At 39.2% G+C, this 18,865-nt stretch overlaps 2 non-coding genes across 2 annotated transcripts; both read left to right on the top strand.

Moving 5' to 3' along the window:
* Positions 1-4,298: 4,298 nt before the first annotated feature.
* On the top strand, positions 4,299-4,405 carry LOC142165169 (small nucleolar RNA R71). The gene has a single exon (XR_012696108.1). It is a non-coding gene; the product is annotated as a small nucleolar RNA R71 (small nucleolar RNA).
* A 244-nt stretch (positions 4,406-4,649) lies between these two features.
* TRNAD-GUC (transfer RNA aspartic acid (anticodon GUC)) lies at positions 4,650-4,721 on the top strand. Its single transcript has one exon. It is a non-coding gene; the product is annotated as a tRNA-Asp (tRNA).
* Positions 4,722-18,865: the final 14,144 nt, after the last annotated feature.

Genomic DNA, 18,865 nt, shown 5'->3' with positions numbered 1-18,865 from the left:
CCACTTGTATGCGGATGATATGGTGTTTCCACCTTGTGACGCACATCATACTTTGCTAGCAACTTCTCAAAGGCTCGATTACAGAAGTGGGTGCCTCTGTCACTGATAATAGCTCTCGGTGTCCCAAAACGGGTGAATATGTTCTTATTCAAAAACCCCACCACTACTCCTGCATCATTAGTGGGAAATGCTGCAGCTTCTACCCATTTGGACACATAATCTATAGCAACAAGTATGTACTTATTGCCAAAGGAGCTGACGAAGGGTCCCATGAAGTCAATCCCCCAAACATCAAACACTTCCACCTCTTGAATCGGGTTCATGGGAATCTCATGGCGACGGGAAATGTTCTCGGTTCGCTGACATTCATTGCAGCCCTTCACCCATTGGTGCGTATCTTTGAACACTGTTGGCCAAAATAAATCGGCCTCTAGCACTTTCGCCACTGTCCTGACTCCTCCAAAATGCCCTTCATACGCCGATGCATGACATGCTTGCAAAACAGAAGATTGTTCTATCTCGGGGACGCACCTCCGGATCATATTGTCAACACATATTCGAAACAGGTAAGGTTCATCCCAATAATACATGCGGCAATTACGATAAAACTTTTTCTTTTGTACAGAGGAGAGGTCATAGGGAACTATACCGCTTGCCAAGTAATTTGCAAAGTCTGCATACCATGGCACTTCCTCAAGACTAGTAGCTAACAGTTGCTTGTCCGAAAATGTTTCCAGAATATCCTCAACCTCAACTGAGTTTTCAGTTCCCTCAAGTCGTGGTAGATGGTCAACGACTTGGTTTTCTGTTCCGTTATAGTCACGAATTTCGAGGTTGAATTCTTGAAGTAGTAGCACCCAATGAATCAGGCATGACTTAGACTCCTTCTTCTCAATCAAGTACTCGAGAGCTGCATGCTCAGTGTATATAATTACCTTAGAGCCAATCATGTATGATCTGAACTTGTCAAAAGCAAACACCACAGCTAACATCTCCTTTTCAGTCATAGTGTAGTTCACCTGGGCTCCACTCAGAGTTCTACTAGCATAGTAGATTGGATGCATTAGTTTGTCTTTCCGCTGTCCCAGTACTGCCCCCATTGCTTAGTCACTAGCGTCACACATGAGTTCGAACGGTTGCTCCCAGTTGGGGAAAACAATGATGGGTGCTGTGACTAGCCTCTTTTTCAACTCCTCGAATGCTACCCTGCAATCATCAGAAAACAAGAAAGGGTGATCTTTTTCTAACAACTTACAAAGAGGATTGGCGATTTTTGAGAAGTCTCTTATGAATCTCCGGTAGAAACCGACATGCCCAAGGAAGCTCCTGATTGCTTTGACTGAAGTTGGAGGTGGCAGCTTTGCTATCACGTCAACTTTAGCGCGATCCACCTCAATTCCTTTACTTGACACCCGGTGCCCCAAGATTATGCCCTCTTGTACCATGAAATGGCACTTCTCCCAATTAAGAACCAGGTTAGTTTCAATATACTGTTTCAGCACACGAGTTAGATTTATAAGGCACTCATCAAATGAGTTCCCCACCACTGAGAAATCATCCATGAATACCTCCATTATGTCCTCTACCATGTCAGTGAATATTGCCATCATGCACCTTTGGAATGTGGCGGGTGCATTGCATAGGCCAAAGGGCATCTTCCGAAAGGCATAAATGCCATATGGACAAGTGAAGGAGGTCTTCTCTGTGTCCTCTGGTGCAATAAAGATCTGATTGTACCCTGAGTACCCATCCAGAAAACAAAAGTGTGACCTCCCTGCCAATCTGTCTAGCATCTGATCAACGAAGGGAAGTGGGAAGTGGTCCTTTCGGGTGGCTAGATTTAGCTTTCTATAGTCTATGCAAATTCTCCAGCCCATGACGGTTCTTGTTGAGATCAGTTCATTGTTATCATTTTTTATCACCGTCATGCCACCCTTCTTAAGCACACATTGCACCGGGCTGACCCAGCTACTGTCAGAGATTAGGAAAATAATTCCTGTATCTATCCACTTTATCATTTCTTTCTTCACCACTTCATTCATGTTGGGGTTCAGCCTTCTTTGATGTTCCTTGGAAGGTTTGTGTCCCTCTTCCAGTAGGATTTTATGCATATAGTAGGCGGAGTTGATCCCCTTTATGTCTGCCATGGTCCACCCAATGGTAGTCTTTCACTCATTGAGTGCCTGCAAGAGTTGTTGTGCCTGCACATCTAACAAACTAGATGAGATAATAACAGGTAATGTGCAGTTAGGTCCAAGGAACTCATACCTGAGATAGGCGGGCAGTGGCTTCAAATCTAGCTTTGATGGTTCTTCAATGAATAGATTGGCTGGAGGAGTTTCTCTATTTTCTAAGTGCAAGGGCTCAAATTCAAGAGTTCTATCCCAGAACCCTCTGCCTTCTAACGCCAATACCCATTCTGCCAGTTCTTCTCCATTCACCACATCTAAATTCATCAGATATGCAGCAAGAGGGTCCTCAATAGTCAGCATCTCATCATCAGTTTCTACGATTACATCCACGATATCAATAAGAGAGCAATTGGCGAATTAACTTGGTCGTCTCATAGATTTCTGCACATTGAATGTTATCTCTTCGTCGTTCAATCTCATCTTGAGCTCCCAGTCTCACAGTCAATGAGAGCTCTCCCAGTGGCCAAGAACGGACTTCCCAAAATTATGGGAATTTCTTCATCCACCTTGAAGTCTAAGATCACAAAATCTGCAGGGAACACAAATATCCCTACTTGAATCAACACATCATCCAAGATACTAGAGGGTCTTTTCACAGTCCTGTCAGCCAGCTGCAACAACATAGAAATGGGTCTAGCTCTTCCAATCCCTAACCTCTTATAAATCACCAAGGGCATAAGATTTATGCTAGCCCCTAGATCACAAAGTGCCTTAGCAAAAAGCAAAATTACCAATGGTGCAGGGAATTGTGAAATTCCCCGGATTAGACAGCTTCTCAATAATTGGTCTAGTCACCACTGCACTGTAGGTCTGAGTAAGAGTCACTGTGGCCACGTCTTGGAAATCGAATTTTCGGAACATCAAGTCCTTTATCATTTTTGCATACCTAGGCATCTCTTTCAAAGCATCTATCAATGGAATATTTACCTGGATTTGTTTCAATATCTCCAAGAATTTCTTGTATTGCTCCTCTTTTTGGTACTTAGCCAGCCTCTAAGGGAATGGTGCGGGAGGTCTCTTCTTCCCAATGATTTGGGACTGCTCCTTATCATCTGCCACCTCAACTACCTATTCCTGGGCTGTCTCAGCTTTTTTCTCAGTCTCAATCTGAATGTTATGTTCTTCCTAGGCAGGCTGGACTGTCACCTCTGTTAGTTTCGTTGACTCATCTAGCTCAATGGGCATTGGTATGAGTGTCTCAGCCTATCTGCTTTCTCGAGCCCTCTCCTGCTCCACGTCAAAATCTCTGCCATTCTGTAGACTCACTGCCATCAGCTGCTTGGGGCCTTGATCTTTTGGGTTTATTTGAGTGTCTGCAGGTAATGTCCCATGAGGACGATTGTTTAGAGACATCAAAATTTGGCCCATCTGCACTTCAATATTCTTGATAGTTGAATCATGTGCATCTACTCTTTCACTAATTTTTGCATTAGACCCAATAACCTGCTGCATCATTGCCTCAAGTCTAGCAAACCCATCTTCCTGCCATCCACCATGCTGCTGCTGAGGAGGGTGATACCCCTGCTGCTGATTTTGATTGTTATATGCCCGTGGCCTTGGGTAAGGTGCCATATTGTTAGGAGGTCTTATACCTCCCATGTTCCCATTGTCGAAATGTGGCTGGACTGGCCTGTATGGCTAATTTTGCTGGCCCTAATTCTGACCACCCTGTCTCTAGCCTCCATAATTAGACACATAGTTCATGTCTTTAGGGTAGTGATGATGATCATGTTCTGCATTCCACTGGTTACCAATTGGCTGACTAATGCAAGATGTGCACAAGCCCCCATTGGTAGTATCTACGATGTGTACCTGCTGCTTCTGCCCTGACTCTTCCACCTTTTTGGTGAGTATACTCATCTGTGTCAATAAGGTGGTCATATTTTCAGCCATAGAGTTGGATGGATCTAAGGGCACTAAGTGAACCACGGAGTGATAGGTGCATTCCTGGTTGTCCATCCTGAATTTTGTGCCATCTTGTCAAGCACACTCTGGACTTCTCTCCATGTTTTGCTCAAAAATGCTCCACCAGCTAAAGCATCAACAATGTTCTTCACTCTATCTGATAATCCCATGTAAAACCGTTGCCCCAACATCAGATCTAGAATACCATGGTGTGAACATATAACCAACAACCCTTTGAAACGTTCCCATGTTTCATGCAGTGTCTCCATTGGTCTCTGTTTAAAACTCAAAATTTCATCAATTTGTTGAGCAGTCTTGTTGGGTGGGTGGAACTTGTTTACGAATTGCTTGACTAACTCTTCCCAAGGTGTTATGGAAGGTCTGGGCAGCTCCTGTCACTGAGAATAGAAACAGTAACAACTTGATTACTTCTGGAGTTACGTTGGGCTGCCTTTGGGTTTTGCAGATTGACAGGAAATTCTTCAAGTGCTGTTGAGGATCTTCGACTTGTATCTCCAAAAATAGTCCCTTGTTCTCCAACAAGTGCAGCATGTCGTTGTAGTATAGTGGTGAGTATTCCCGCCTGTCACGCGGGTGACCCGGGTTCGATCCCCGACAACGGCGCCAAACTTTGATCAGGCCAACTATGCCTTATAAAAAGGACACGCGGACATTGCAAATATAATTTGAGTATTTAGCCCAGAGTCAAACCCACAAGGAATTAACCTATCAATTACTCTCGTTAGACTTACTAAATTCTACGGAATCAACTTCTCAAATGTTCTGAATAACAATTGAGGATGTTTCTACTAACTAAGAATGAATGTAAATAAGCAACTGAAAATTAACTATGATTAAGTTGTAAACAATTAAGAGAAGGTTCTAAGGTTATGATTTCCCCTATTGATGGATTCCCTTTCGGTTATGTTTCACATAGATTTGCCTAATCGTCTTTATCAATCATGAGCACTCTTATTACCGTAAATCTCTCCCGAGTAATAAAAATAATTTACTAGACGCACTCTCCTGAGATACGCTAGCTGGCTTTATTTATTACAGCTCACTTTAGATTGCACCCAAGGCTTCGTTATCCCTAAACCCGCCTTTAAACCCTCAGTTATTGATTCCTCATATACTTTGGGAGTGGTGTTGTTCAACAATTACCTAAATATGCACTCTCTCCCGAGTTATGCACACTAAATACGTACAACTAATCGAGGATCCTGTCAATTAACTACAACAAGAACGTAGTTGAATAAATAGAGATTAAACCAGGCAACTATATTAACATAACAAGAAGTTCATCCTTCAATAGGTTCCATTAAAACCTTAGACTAAATATTTAGCTACTCATACTAGGGTTCATCATAATAATATTCAAATTCATCACAAATCGTAAAAACAAAAGGAAGAAAGGAAGAACTCGATGTTGAATTATCCTCCTTGCCTCTTGCCTCTCCTTGCCTTGAACTAAGTTATTAAAACCTTGATAATGATCTCTTGGGCGAGCTAGACCTTCTATAGGTTAAGTGGATTTGCCCCCGAACTTTCAGTTTTACCCCTGCAATTTACTCTTCTGGAACTGGGCTAGCGCGGTCGCGCTAGTGACCGCCCATATGCCCTACCATTCTGCCTCGACCATCTGGGCTAGCGCGGTCGCGCTAATGGACGCGCTAGTGGCCGCGCTAGTCCAGGTCTTCATTTCATCTCTTCTTTTTCTCGTCTTCCCACGTGCTCGGCTCTTAGGGGCTTTTCTTGCTTCAATTTAGCTCCAATCACAGCTTTAAGGCCTCTCATGCTACTCACTCCTTGCAACGTGTGAACTTCACAATTAGAGCCAATTTATCATCATTTAACTATATTATCACAGTGAAACATAATCAAGTTGGGGCATAAACAATCGTCAAATTATATAAATCTAGCCTATTATCAACAATCCGGAGGAAGAATCAAGGGATAAACAGGATTGTAACCCGCAATGTTTATCAATAAAATCTTTTTTTCTTTATAGTTGTTTGTGATTACAATTTTTTTTCTGTACAAATATATTGCAAACAGTAATATATGGAACAAACAAATATAACAAAAGAAATTAGTAGTTGATTATAAGCTTAACATAAGTTCATTTGTTTATTCAGTTGACTTTGTTCCCATACTGTTACGTCTCTTCTTTTAAAAAGCTTTTAATGTTTTATAATGCCGTACGAAGTACTTCGAAATAATTTATTTTCTTGTTCTTCATTTCAGTTTTAGTTACTGTTTCCACGTCTTAATCTTTTATTATATTTCCTTAATCAAACGTCAGTTCCGATCAAAACATAAATGGAATATTTGACGTGGATAGCTGATTAACTTTTTAGACATAATATTTACACTTAAAAAAATCTACAAGACGTATAAATTTTGAAAATTATAGTCAAATATTATTTTCTTAAATTCGAAATGTCGCAATCTCTTTAGAATATAAGGTATGTCTTTTACTTATTTCTTGAACTTTTTCTGCATTAAAACTTAAAAAAGTTGTTAAACAAGTGATCAGTAGATGGAATGTTTTTAGGTAAGTTATACATTTGGCCTGTCAGCAAAAAGTAATTACATAGACTATCAATATATATATATATATATATATATATATATATAATATATATATATATATATATATATATATATATATATATATATATATTGTCTAAATATGATGTTTAAGGCGCTTATACTGTGTAGGTTTTCCAATTTTTTTTAAATGGCTCAACTTAACTAGGTTTTAGCGTGTATTTGGTAGGAGGGTTGTCTTTTTTCTTTTTCTATTTTTAATTTTGGAGGAGAGTTGACTCACTTATTTTTTTGGAAGAAAAATGCAGTACTTAACTTATTGTCATTATTGTAAATTTGTAATAATATTTCTTGAAAATTCATGTGAATTCTCAAAGATGAGATCAATTGCATGTGGAGGCAATAGTTATAATTCTTTGGAGCTTTATCTTCTCAATACGAAGAAAATATTACGAAAAATTACACTGTATATATAAGTAAAATATTAAATTTTAAATGTATATAACATATATTGAATACTCTTTGTTGAAAGTTTTTTTAATAACTTTTTTTTAACTCAAAATACCCTTGAACCTTAGGGAAAATTTCTGACGTCGCCCGGATCGTACCCTTTGTGGCCTTTCCAGACCGTGAACATGGAAGCTGCCCTTTTTAATCATTCACAATATGAAGAGAATATTAAAAGTATTTTACCTACTGTCCACGTAGAAAGTTACTGCCTCTAAGCTAGGTGATGTTTGGTTGGTACTAGACAGCAGTGAAGAAAATAATCTCCGCAAAAAGTTTTAAATTTTAATACGTATGTTGGTTTCACTTTTGTAAAACTCTCTATAACCACCAATAGTTGTGGTGGGATGTTAAGTACATCATCTATCTATCACGATCTAAAATCAACCATTGTGATGACACTTATTGTGAATCTAGGCCAACCTCTACTCAACATCACAACACGATAAAAACTTTGAAAATAAAAATAGAAGCAGTTAATATTAAAGAAAAGCCTTTTTGAAAACAGAATAATCCGAAATATGATACAATCTATCTCAAAACCGGGGTGTCATCGAGTACATGAGCGCCTAAACCAGAATACAGTCTACTACAATGTTTAGGGAATAAAAACTGAAATACAGATGGAGATAAGGAAGGAGAGTCAAGGTCTGCGAATGCCATGCAGCTACCTCAATAGTCTCCGGGATCTGGCTCCTCCAATCAACAACCGCCGTGACCAGACACGCATGGATCTGCACACGAGGTGCAGGGAGTAATATGAGTACAACCAACTCAGTAAGTAACAAGTCCAACCTTTGGACTGAAAGGTAGTGACGAACTCAACCGGTACAGTTAAAATAGAAATAACTGTGCAGAAACGTAGGTATACGTTCAAGTTAAATAGATAGTTTCAAACAGTAAAGTAGATCAAGTCTAAACAATGTGAAAAATATAACTCTTCTACTTCTACATGCCAATGCACATGCTGTATGGGATGCACTATGCTGACAGCCTCATGTGCTCATGCTCTCAAATGCTTAACCACTCGGTACCGCATATGACCCGTACGGCCAAGGGAAGATCCATCCCGAAATATATACATCACTGACTATCAGTCACCCAGTACTGAGGAAGATCAATCCAGCCCTATGGTGAAGATCCATCTCCAGGTATCAAGTACTTCGGACAAGATCCACCCCTCAATAATATCAACCGCACTCACTGGGGATGTGTACAGACTCCGGAGGAGCTCCTACAGCCCAAACGCTATCACAAATCAGTATAACCGCTGCGGCATGCAGCCCGATCCTATAACTGTCACTCATAATCAGGCTCTCGGCCTCACTCAGTCATCAATCTCTCCAGTATCACTCACGGGCTCACAATGTCATGAAAACTAGTCTGAAATAATGATATGATGTATCAATGAATAATAACTGAGACTGAGATATGATATGAAATGAATGAATATGACTGAGTACGAAATTGTTACACCCCATGTTTTCTTACGTGAAAGTACACCCTAAGTAAATTGATATAAGCTCGGAAATGAGATGTTACATTCCGTATTTTCGTACGTTAAAATTTCGTCATAAGCTAATCGACGTAAGTTCGGGAATGAGATTATTTGGAGGTTATAAGCATTTATGCTATTTAAAAACAAGTGATAAGTAAATTCGTGAAGGTGAGAGGGTAAGCGAATTGAAGAAAATTAGTTTCATCGAAGTTTGATATTTGGGATAAAATACGGCCCGAGCTATAATACTCGGTGTTTATGGACTAGTGCCGTACAAGGTACCACATGACCATGATAGTAAGGTGTATAAGGCGTGTTAAAAGTGAGAGGTATTTTAAGTAATTTGAGATAATTCTTAATTATGTAGATAATTGGGTAATTATTGATTTGAATGGAAGTTAACAATTAATTAGAAGTTGTGGATAATTATTTTGAAATTTGGATAATTATTGAGGGGGCAACTATCCACGTGGAGGGTATGGAAGTGTGGCAACAAATTGCTAACTAATCGAGCCTAAGGAGGTGGTGGCACAAAATAAACCAAACTTGAATATTGGACTCATTGCCGGACCAACTATTGGGAATAAATATATTTTCCAATTATGAAAGTTGGATGCATGAGTTATGCATCAAAAAGGACTCCAAAAATTAATGATTCATCCAAGCCAAAATATGATATCTTGTAATCAAAGACAAATCCCGTAGTGACCAAGAACGCAAGTGATAGCAACGTGAAATTGCTTCGAAAAATTCATACAAGATCCGATTATGCGTAGGATGCAATTCTAATTGCATTCTAAGGAAGCACGGTATAATATTTCTCAAGAATATCGTACGGATTTTTTTCTACTTCGATCCGTCGTTACGTGTTGTCGCGATTGACATGTGTTAAGGCTATCCCTTCTATCTTTTGGGCACGATCTATACGATACGAACAAAATGAGCAAATGCACAACTTCCATAAATGACTCTATTCATAGAAGTATTAGAGGTTCCTATGTTCTTGAATTCCCATATGTCTTATTATTCTATCGTCTGTTCATGGGTCTCAGAAAATATGTAAGTTGATAAAGTTTATTTCATGATATTAATCAGAGACATAATGGTCTTATGACGTTCCGAGAGATTTTATTGATGTACTTCTCATGCATTGCATTCATTTATACATGTACATTGACCCATGACCAGATGGTGTTATATACGCATATATATATATGTATAAATATGTATATGGAATATGGGAAAAGGTTACGGCGTTATATACGCACCACCACCTGATCAGAGAAAAGGTTATGGCGTTATATATGTACCACCACCTGATCAACTGGTATACATTGATGATTTTGCCCATAATGACCGAGATTATATGATGGGATGCCCTTAGATGCTTGATGATGTTATGAACACATGTACTTATGCACGACATGACATTTATATGCATATGCATGGCCTTATTCATATTAATGATTCATAGAGTTATTCAGACTCACATGTCGAGTCTTTTACTCCATGTTTCTCTCATGTCTATTATTTACTGATTTTTTATTTTTTACATAGTCGGTACATTATTTGTACTAACGTACCTTTTTGCCTAGGGACATTGTGTTTCATGCCCGTAGGTCCCGATAGACAGGTTGAGAGTCCTCCAAGTAGGCTGTCAGCTCAGCAGAAGGTGTTGGTATGCTCCATTTGCTCTGGAGTTGCTTATTTGGTTAGTATGATTTGTACATGCATTGATTGGTATGGCGGGGCTATGTCCCGACCTTTAATATTGTGTACTCTTAGAGGCTTGTAGACCTATGTCATGTATATGAAAGATTGTATGGCCTTGTCGACCTATGTTCAGTGTACGAGTGATTATTTTGTCCTTATAGGCCTGTATGTCACATGCATAAGTTGTTATATTAGGTTGGGTCATCCTATATTGAGTATTCCCTTATGTTTATTCTGGTTAGCCCATGACGACCCATTTGGCTAATTTTCCAATGAGAGTACGATAAGGAAGATATGTATGTTGGTTCTCGGTTGAGTAAGGTATCAAGTGCCCGTTGCAACCCATAAGTTTGGGTCGTGACAAAAGTGGTATCAGAGCAATTCTATCCTAGAGAGTCTACAAGCCGTGTCTAGTAGAGTCTTGTTTACGAGTGTGTTGTGCACCACACTTATAAGCAGGAGGCTACATGGCATTTAGGACTGTCACTCTTTCTTCTTACTCTAGATCGTGTGGTAGAGCTCAGTTGTAAGAACTCAATTTCCTAAGCTCTATTTTATTCATAATAAAATGATGCCTTCATCCAAAAGACAACGGTAAGAGATTGAATGTGGCTGTAGAATAGTTGAGTTAGCGGAATTCGATTTTGCATCATGCTTATGATGAATAATTGTGAGGTCTTAAGCAGAACATGTGTGTGCTAAGACGTGTAAGCTTCTTAATAAGGAGCCTTAAGGAAAGAATATCTATTCACTCGTATGGTAAAAAGGAATAAGAGAATCAGAAGATAGACACAAGTTTCAGCATGTAAAAGAAGCAAGGTGAAGAAGGTACGAGGTACCCAATTAATGAAGATTAACAGTATTTATAATTCAAGCAGAGAAATATAAGCATTTTGAGATACCTTCAATTGTAACAGAGGTCTGTATAATTGGCCACACCCGTCTCATTTATGACTTGTGAAAGCTAAAAGAAGTAGTATAAGAGAAGGACGGATATCAGGATCCGCATGGGCTTAAAGTGACCCAAAATGATGGATAGATTGTTTGCGTTAGTTGACATTTCCGAAGGATATTGCAAATGTGCTATTAAATTGTCACAACCCGGATTTTCCACCCTCAGAAGTCATGATGGCGCCTACTAATGTGAGCTAGGCAAGCCGACTGTTTGAACAAATTACCTTTTTACCCATTTTATTTTCTTTAACAATTATAAAGCAATAACATATAGACAACGGAAATTACAATAAGCGGAAGAAATGTAGTAAACTATCTGAAATATGTATCTAATACAACTGTTTGAGCCTCGCCACCCAGAATTGGTGTCATAGTTTCACAGACGATCTAAGAATACTACATACAAAGTTTGAAAGATAAAAGATACACTGTTTCTGAACTAAGAAAATGAAACAGGAGTAAAGGGATAAAGGGAGACTCCAGGGCCTGCGTATGCCTGCAGGACTACCTTGGATCTCCGCGTGAACTGAAGGTAGCCACCCAATCTACGGTCCAAAAGCTGCTGCTCTGGGATCTGCACACAGTGCAAAGTGTAGTATCAGCACAACCGACCCCATGTGCTGGTAAGTGCCTATCCTAACCTCGGCGAAGTAGTGACAAGGCTAGGACCAGACTACCAAATAACCCCGTGCAATTTAACTAAATACAGCGGAAAAGAAGAATAGTAATATACAGTTAAGTATGGGAGGGGTATCATGCTGCGGGGAACTATCAATTTGGAATAGAAAAACAATAGGTAATTAAAAGAAACAACATATCTCAGATATCAACAAAGAATCAGGAATCAATAAGTGCACGGCATCACCCTTCGTGCTTTTACTCTAGTCCTTACCAAAGCAATCAAATAATGGAAATGTGCACGGCATCACCCTTCTTGCTTTTACTCTCGTACTCACCATATAATCAATATAATCGGTACGGAATGGTACATCGTGTGGAACGACATCACCCTTCGTGCTTTACACTCTTTCCTCACAAATCATACACGACATCACCCTTCATGCTTTCACACTCTCTCACCAAAAAAATACACGGCATCACCCTTCATACTTTAACACTCTTCCTCACCCAAACAATAATCACAAACAATAGGGCAAGGGAATAAATGAAATTACGATAAGAATCCCAGCGAGGGAACAATAGTAACAATCAAGTCCCGACAAGGGAACAACATCAAAAGAAACATCAACATCCCGGCAAGGGAGATAACATCAAAAGCAACAATATCCCGGCAAGGGAGGCCACGTAATAATTCTCTTCTTTTTCTCAATTTTACTTCACAACTCACTTCACAACTTGAACCAATGCTCTAAATGATTCAATTACCACTTATACTTTCACATTTCATTGTACAACTTGAGCCAACGCTCCTCAATGTTCAAATGTCACAATTATTTCCACAAACTTTGCCCAACAACAGAAATCATCATCAAAGCATGAATAATACAACGAAGCCATAATAATTACAATATAAGACTCAAGGTCATGCTTGACACCAACGTATAGATACTCGTCACCATGCCTATACGTCGTACTCGACAAATACCACATAGCAAATAGGACTCAACTCCTAATCCCTCAAGCTAAGGTTAGACCAAATAATTACCTCGATGCCACGAACACAATTCAAGTCTCTACTATCGCTTTACCTCTTGATTCCACCACCAATTCACTCATATCTAGCCATAAGTTACTTAATTACATCAATAAATGCTAAATGAATCAATTCTAATGCATGAAAATAAATTTTCTAAAGTTTTACCCAAAAAGTCAAAAATCACCCTCGGGCCCATATGGCCAAAAACCCGAGGTTCAAACCAAAACCCGATTACCCATTCCCCCACGAACTCAAATATATATTTTGTTTTGAAATCGGACCTCAAATCAAGATCCAAATCCCCAATTTTTAAAAAACCTAGGTTCTACCCAAAACACCCAAATTCCCCCATGAAAACCATGTGAAAAGATGTAAATTATTGAAGGAATCGAGTTAAAATTGACTTACAATTGATTGGGAAGAAGAGTTGTCTTTGAAAAATCGCCCAAGAGTGTTTTGGTTTTGAAAAAGTGTGAAAAATGAAAGATTTTCGGCTAAGTTATAAAATTGAAGGTTGCAGGTGTCGCATTTGCGACCAGGGTTCGCAATTGTAAACCCATACTTCTTCTAAGTTCGCATTTGCGAAGTTCTTGCATTTGCGAGTTGGTAATTGCGAACAACTTGTCGCATTTGCGACGACTGGCTAAAAGTGGGGGGGGGAGGGATCGCATTTGCGATAGAATCCTCGCAATTGCGAGGTAGGCTGGCCTGGGCTACATTTCTCATTTGCGACATGGCCCTCGCATTTGTGAGCTAGGTTTCGCAAATGTGAAGCCTGCATTGAAATAGCTGAAGCCTGCAATTCCTCAAGTCCAAAAATCCACCCTGTGGCCTATCCAAAACTCACCCGAGCCCTTGGGGCTCCAAACTAAACATGCACAATAACCTAAAAACATCATACGGACTCGCTCGTGCATTCAAATCACTGAAATAACATCAACAACTATGAATTTAGCATCAAAATCATGAAATTTCTTAAGACTTATCTTAAATCACATATAAGACCTGTACCGAGCGCCGAAACCAAAATACGGGCCCGATACCATTAAGTTTTAAACACATTTAACTTTCAAAAACTCATAAATATTTCAGAAAATAATTTTCTTCAAAAATTCATTTCTCGGGCTTGTGACCTCGGAATTCGATTTCGGGAATACGCCCATGTCCTATATTTTCCTACGGATCCTTCAGGATCGTCAAATCATGGTTCCGGGTCCATTTACCCAAAATATTGACTGAAGTCAAATTAATTCATTTTAAAGTCAAAATTCATCATTTTTCAAAAAAATTCACATAATGGCTTTCCGGCTATGCGCCCGGACTGTGCACGCAAATCGGTGATGTTGAAAGAGGTTTTTAAGGCATCCATCTCTAAAACAATCGTTCGTCCTCAAACGGACAGAAGAAGGAAGTACCTGAGTCGCGGAAAAGATGGGGATAACAACTCCGCATATCGGACTCGGACTCCCAGGTCGATGCCTCAACGGGCTGACCTCTCCATCGAACACGAACAGAAGGAAAACTTTTCGATCTTAACTAATGAACCTGCCAGTCTAGAATATCTACCGGCTCCTCCTCATAAGACAAGTCCTTGTCCAACTGGATAGTGCTGAAATCTAACACGTGGGATGGATCGCCGTGATATTTTCGAAGCATGGACACATGAAACACTGGATGCACGTCTGATAAGCTCGGAGGCAACGCAAGTCTATAAGCCACCTCTCCCACTCGATCAAGAATCTCAAATGAACCTAGGGCTAAGCTTGCCCTTCTTCCCAAATCTCATTACGCCCTTCATAGGTGACACTCGAAGCAATACTCGCTCACTGACCATGAATGCCAAATCACGAACCTTGCAGTCAGCATAACACTTTTACCTGGAATGAGCTGTACGAAGCCTATCCTAAATGATCCTGACCTTGTCCATCGGAGTGTCACTAGTCATGAGCATCTACCTCATGAAATTTGAAGCTGATTATCAAAATTCAAAAGGCAAGTCTATTGCATGTATACACACACTAATTAAGGGGTCGTTTGGTTCGGAGATGAGTTACACAGAGATTATGTAGATATTAGTTATGTAAGGACATGGTGGAGCAGCCAAGGAGGGGTAAAATCTAACCAAATATTATATAAGTCATGCAGATTTTATACGAAAATTAAAACACCAACCAAACATAGTATATATATATATATATATATAAAGAGGTAAAATCTAACCAAATATTATATAAGTCATGCAGATTTTATACGAAAATTAAAACACCAACCAAACATAGTAATAAGTTATGCTGATTTTACATAGTTAGACATGGATTAACTCTTTTGAAAGGTCAACCAAATGACCCCTAAGGAACCATGTTTTACAAATATGCTGCAAATAGAGTATTATCAGTGCAAATAGAATTGTAATTGTGCACGTGGCTTATTTAATAGGCAGATTATTAGTTAGTTAGGTGGTTATTAGCTGTCATTAATTGGGTAGTTAACTTGTATATATGTTTGCTTACTATAGCTGAAGCAATGTAACAATATCATTTTCTCAAAATCCCATTCTCTCTTCTCTTCTCCATCTTTCTCTCTAAGCATTCCCATGGATGAACACTGTTATCATCCATAATTTAACATGATATCGAAGCTGCTGATGCTGTTTACTCGCGCAATTTGATTTCAATTTGTCCTCTCAGCACATATTTCTTCTACTTCTTCATTTTCTATTTTTTGTGGTGCAACAATGGTGACTTACTTGAGAACTGAGGAGCAAACACTTGTATACACACATCCACTTTACCTTGGACCTTCTGACACTTCTGGCATAGTTTTGATTTCGATTAAGCTTACCAGATCTGAAAAATATGGGCTTTGGAGTCGAACGATAAAGATCACTCTTTTGGGGAAAAGGAAGCTAGGGTTCATGAATGGCACTTGCACAAAGGAGACCTTCAACACAGAATTGGATGAGCAATGGGAGACTTGTAATGCCATTGTACTCTCATGGCTGATGAATATTGTATCCACTGAGCTTTTGAGTGAAATTGCATATGCTACAGATGCTCACCTGGTTTGGGAGGATTTGAGAGAGACATTTGATAAAGTCAATCGCATGCGCATCTTCCAGCTACATAGAGCCATCAACACTCTGTATTAAGGTACTGACTCTGTATCCACTTATTTCACGAAATTAAAGAGTTTATGGAGTGAATATAATGCTATGGTGCTAACTCCCAATTTATAAGACTATGTAGATATATGCAGCAACAAAGGTTATTACAATTTCTTAGTGGCTTAAATGATTCGTATGATCCAATAAGCAGACAGATTTTGCTGACGTCTAGTGTTCCCTCACTTAATCAAGCATATGCTATGATTATTGAGGATGAAACTCACAATTCACCTAGTCTAAATGCAACAAGAATTAAATCAGATCTGATGGCTATGTAGATTAGTCAAGGATAGGGTTACAAAGGCAAACGACCTTTTATGCAATGTGAATATTGCAAACTAAAAAGACAAACTAAGGAGAATTGTTATAAGCTAATATGGTATCCTACAGACTTCAAGAGTAAGAAGATGTTTGGACAGGGTGCTAGTAGTTCTGGGACTCAGCAAGGGGGTTAGTACAGGAGACCACAACAACAACAAGCTTTAGCAGCTATGAATAGTATATCTGGGAATAGGGATGGTCAATTGTCAACACATCAATACTCTGAGGGAAAGGAACCTATTGCAGGCAAATTTTTCATTGTTGAGTAGTATCAGCAGATTTTGGCATTGCTAAACAAGGACACTGGAGACCGTCATGTAAATTTGGCAAGTAATGCTACCTGTTTCATGTCATAGATTTAGAAAAATGACTGGATTGTGGATTCTAGTGCTACACACCATATAGCTGCATGCAGTTTGGATATAATATTAAATGGCATTAATGTAGATGCCTCACTAAGGGATAAGGTTAGCTTACCTACTGGAGATAAGGTGGACATAACCTATACTGGTCAGACATCTATTTTCAAAGGAGAGATGATATCCAATGTTCTTACCTGATTTCTGTATATTTTAGGATCTATGCAATAGTCAGATGAAGGATATTGGTAAGGAGTTAGCTGGTCTATACATTTTCAGGTCCGAGGATGACAAGAATAAGTTTCAGAAGCATATTATGGTAGCAACTACAAACAAAGAAGATTACAGATTATGACATATGAGGCTAGGGCACCCCTCTATTACTGTTATGAAGAGTATGAGTTTACTAAGTCACAATGTAAATAGTTCACTTCTGAATAATTGTCCAGTCTCTCCTTTGACTAACCAGACAAGGCTGAAGTTTCCTATAAGCAAATCTAGAGCTATAACAGCATTTCATCTTGTACATATGGATCTATGGGGACCCTATATAAATCCTACTTTTGATAAGAAATACTATTTCTTGACCATTTTGGATGATCACAGTAGATTTACTTGGGTTTTTCTATTGCAATTGAAAACTGAAGTCATAGTTGTTATAACTAAATACCTATTGTTGATCAGAAATCAATTTTGCTTAATGTTAAAACAATAAGATCAGATAATGGCACTGAATTCTTCAATTCACAGTGCACTAAGCCTCTAATCTAGTGGAACCTCAAACTTTTAAGCAGGCATCCAAAGATGAAAGATGGATAGAGGCCATGAAGCAAGAGATCAAAGCTCTAGAGGATATCCATACTGGGGAAGTAGTACTACTACCTCAAAGGAAACATGTAGTGGGATCTAAGTGGGTATATAAAATAAAGTATCATGCTAATGTTGAAGTTGAAAGGTTCAAGGCAAGGCTAGTAGCCAAAGGGTATAGCCAACAAAAAGGTTTGGATTATCATGATACATTTTCACTTGTTGTGAAGATGGTCACTGTAAGATCAGTGATAGCAAGGATGAAACTTATGTCAAATGGATATTTACAATGCCTTCTTACAAGATGACATTTGTGAAGAAGTCTACATGAAAATACCCGAGGGATTCAAAAATCAGGGGGAGAAGAAAGTGTGCAAGTTGAGAAAGTCCCTATATGGACTCAAATAGACCTCTAGGCAATGGAATATCAAGCTCACAGATGCTCTATTGAGTGCAGGTTTTGTTCAAAGCACTCATGATTACTCTCTATTCACCTTGAAGAAACATGGAGACATAGTGATTATCCTTGTCTATGTTGATGACTTGCTGATCACTGACAGTAATATACAGCTAACCACTGAAGCCAAAGAAGTCTTGCATCATCAGTTCAAGATGAAGGACTTAGGGGATCTGAAGTGCTTAGATCTAAATTTGGCATAATGCTAAATGAGAGGAAATATGTGCTGGAGTTAATCTCTGCGCTGGGGTTAAGTGGAGCCAAACTAGTCAATATACCTCTTCAATCAAACCTAAAACTCATCATAGTAGAGTTTGATACTGCCACATGAGCTACAGATGATACACTTTTAGAGGATGCAAGTCTCTACCAAAGGCTTGTTGGGAAGCTAATGTATGTGACTATCACTAGGCCTGGCATCAGTTATGCAGTTCAAACCTTGAGTCAGTTTAAGCAAAGACCTAAGAAGTCACACTGGGAGGATGATACCAGAGTTGTAAGATACCTGAAATGTTCACTAGGACGAGGAGTATGGCTTAAGGCAGAACCTAGTAATACTCTAACATGCTGGTGTGACTCAGATTAGGCTGCTTGCCCAAACACCAGAAGATGTGTAACAGGTTATGTTATCAAGTTTGGAAGCTTCTTGATCTCCTGGAAGTCCAAGAAACAATACACTGTGTCTAGGAGTTCGGCTGAAGCAGAGTATAGAAGCATGACCTCAAGTGTGCAGAAGTCACTTGGCTGCTTGGATTGTTTCAGGAGTTGGGAGTTCAAAT

This window comes from Nicotiana tabacum, chromosome 1 (genome assembly GCF_000715075.1).
Source record: "Nicotiana tabacum cultivar K326 chromosome 1, ASM71507v2, whole genome shotgun sequence".
NCBI classification, from domain to species: Eukaryota; Viridiplantae; Streptophyta; class Magnoliopsida; order Solanales; family Solanaceae; genus Nicotiana; species Nicotiana tabacum.
This window is presented reverse-complemented; position numbering and strand designations above follow the sequence as displayed.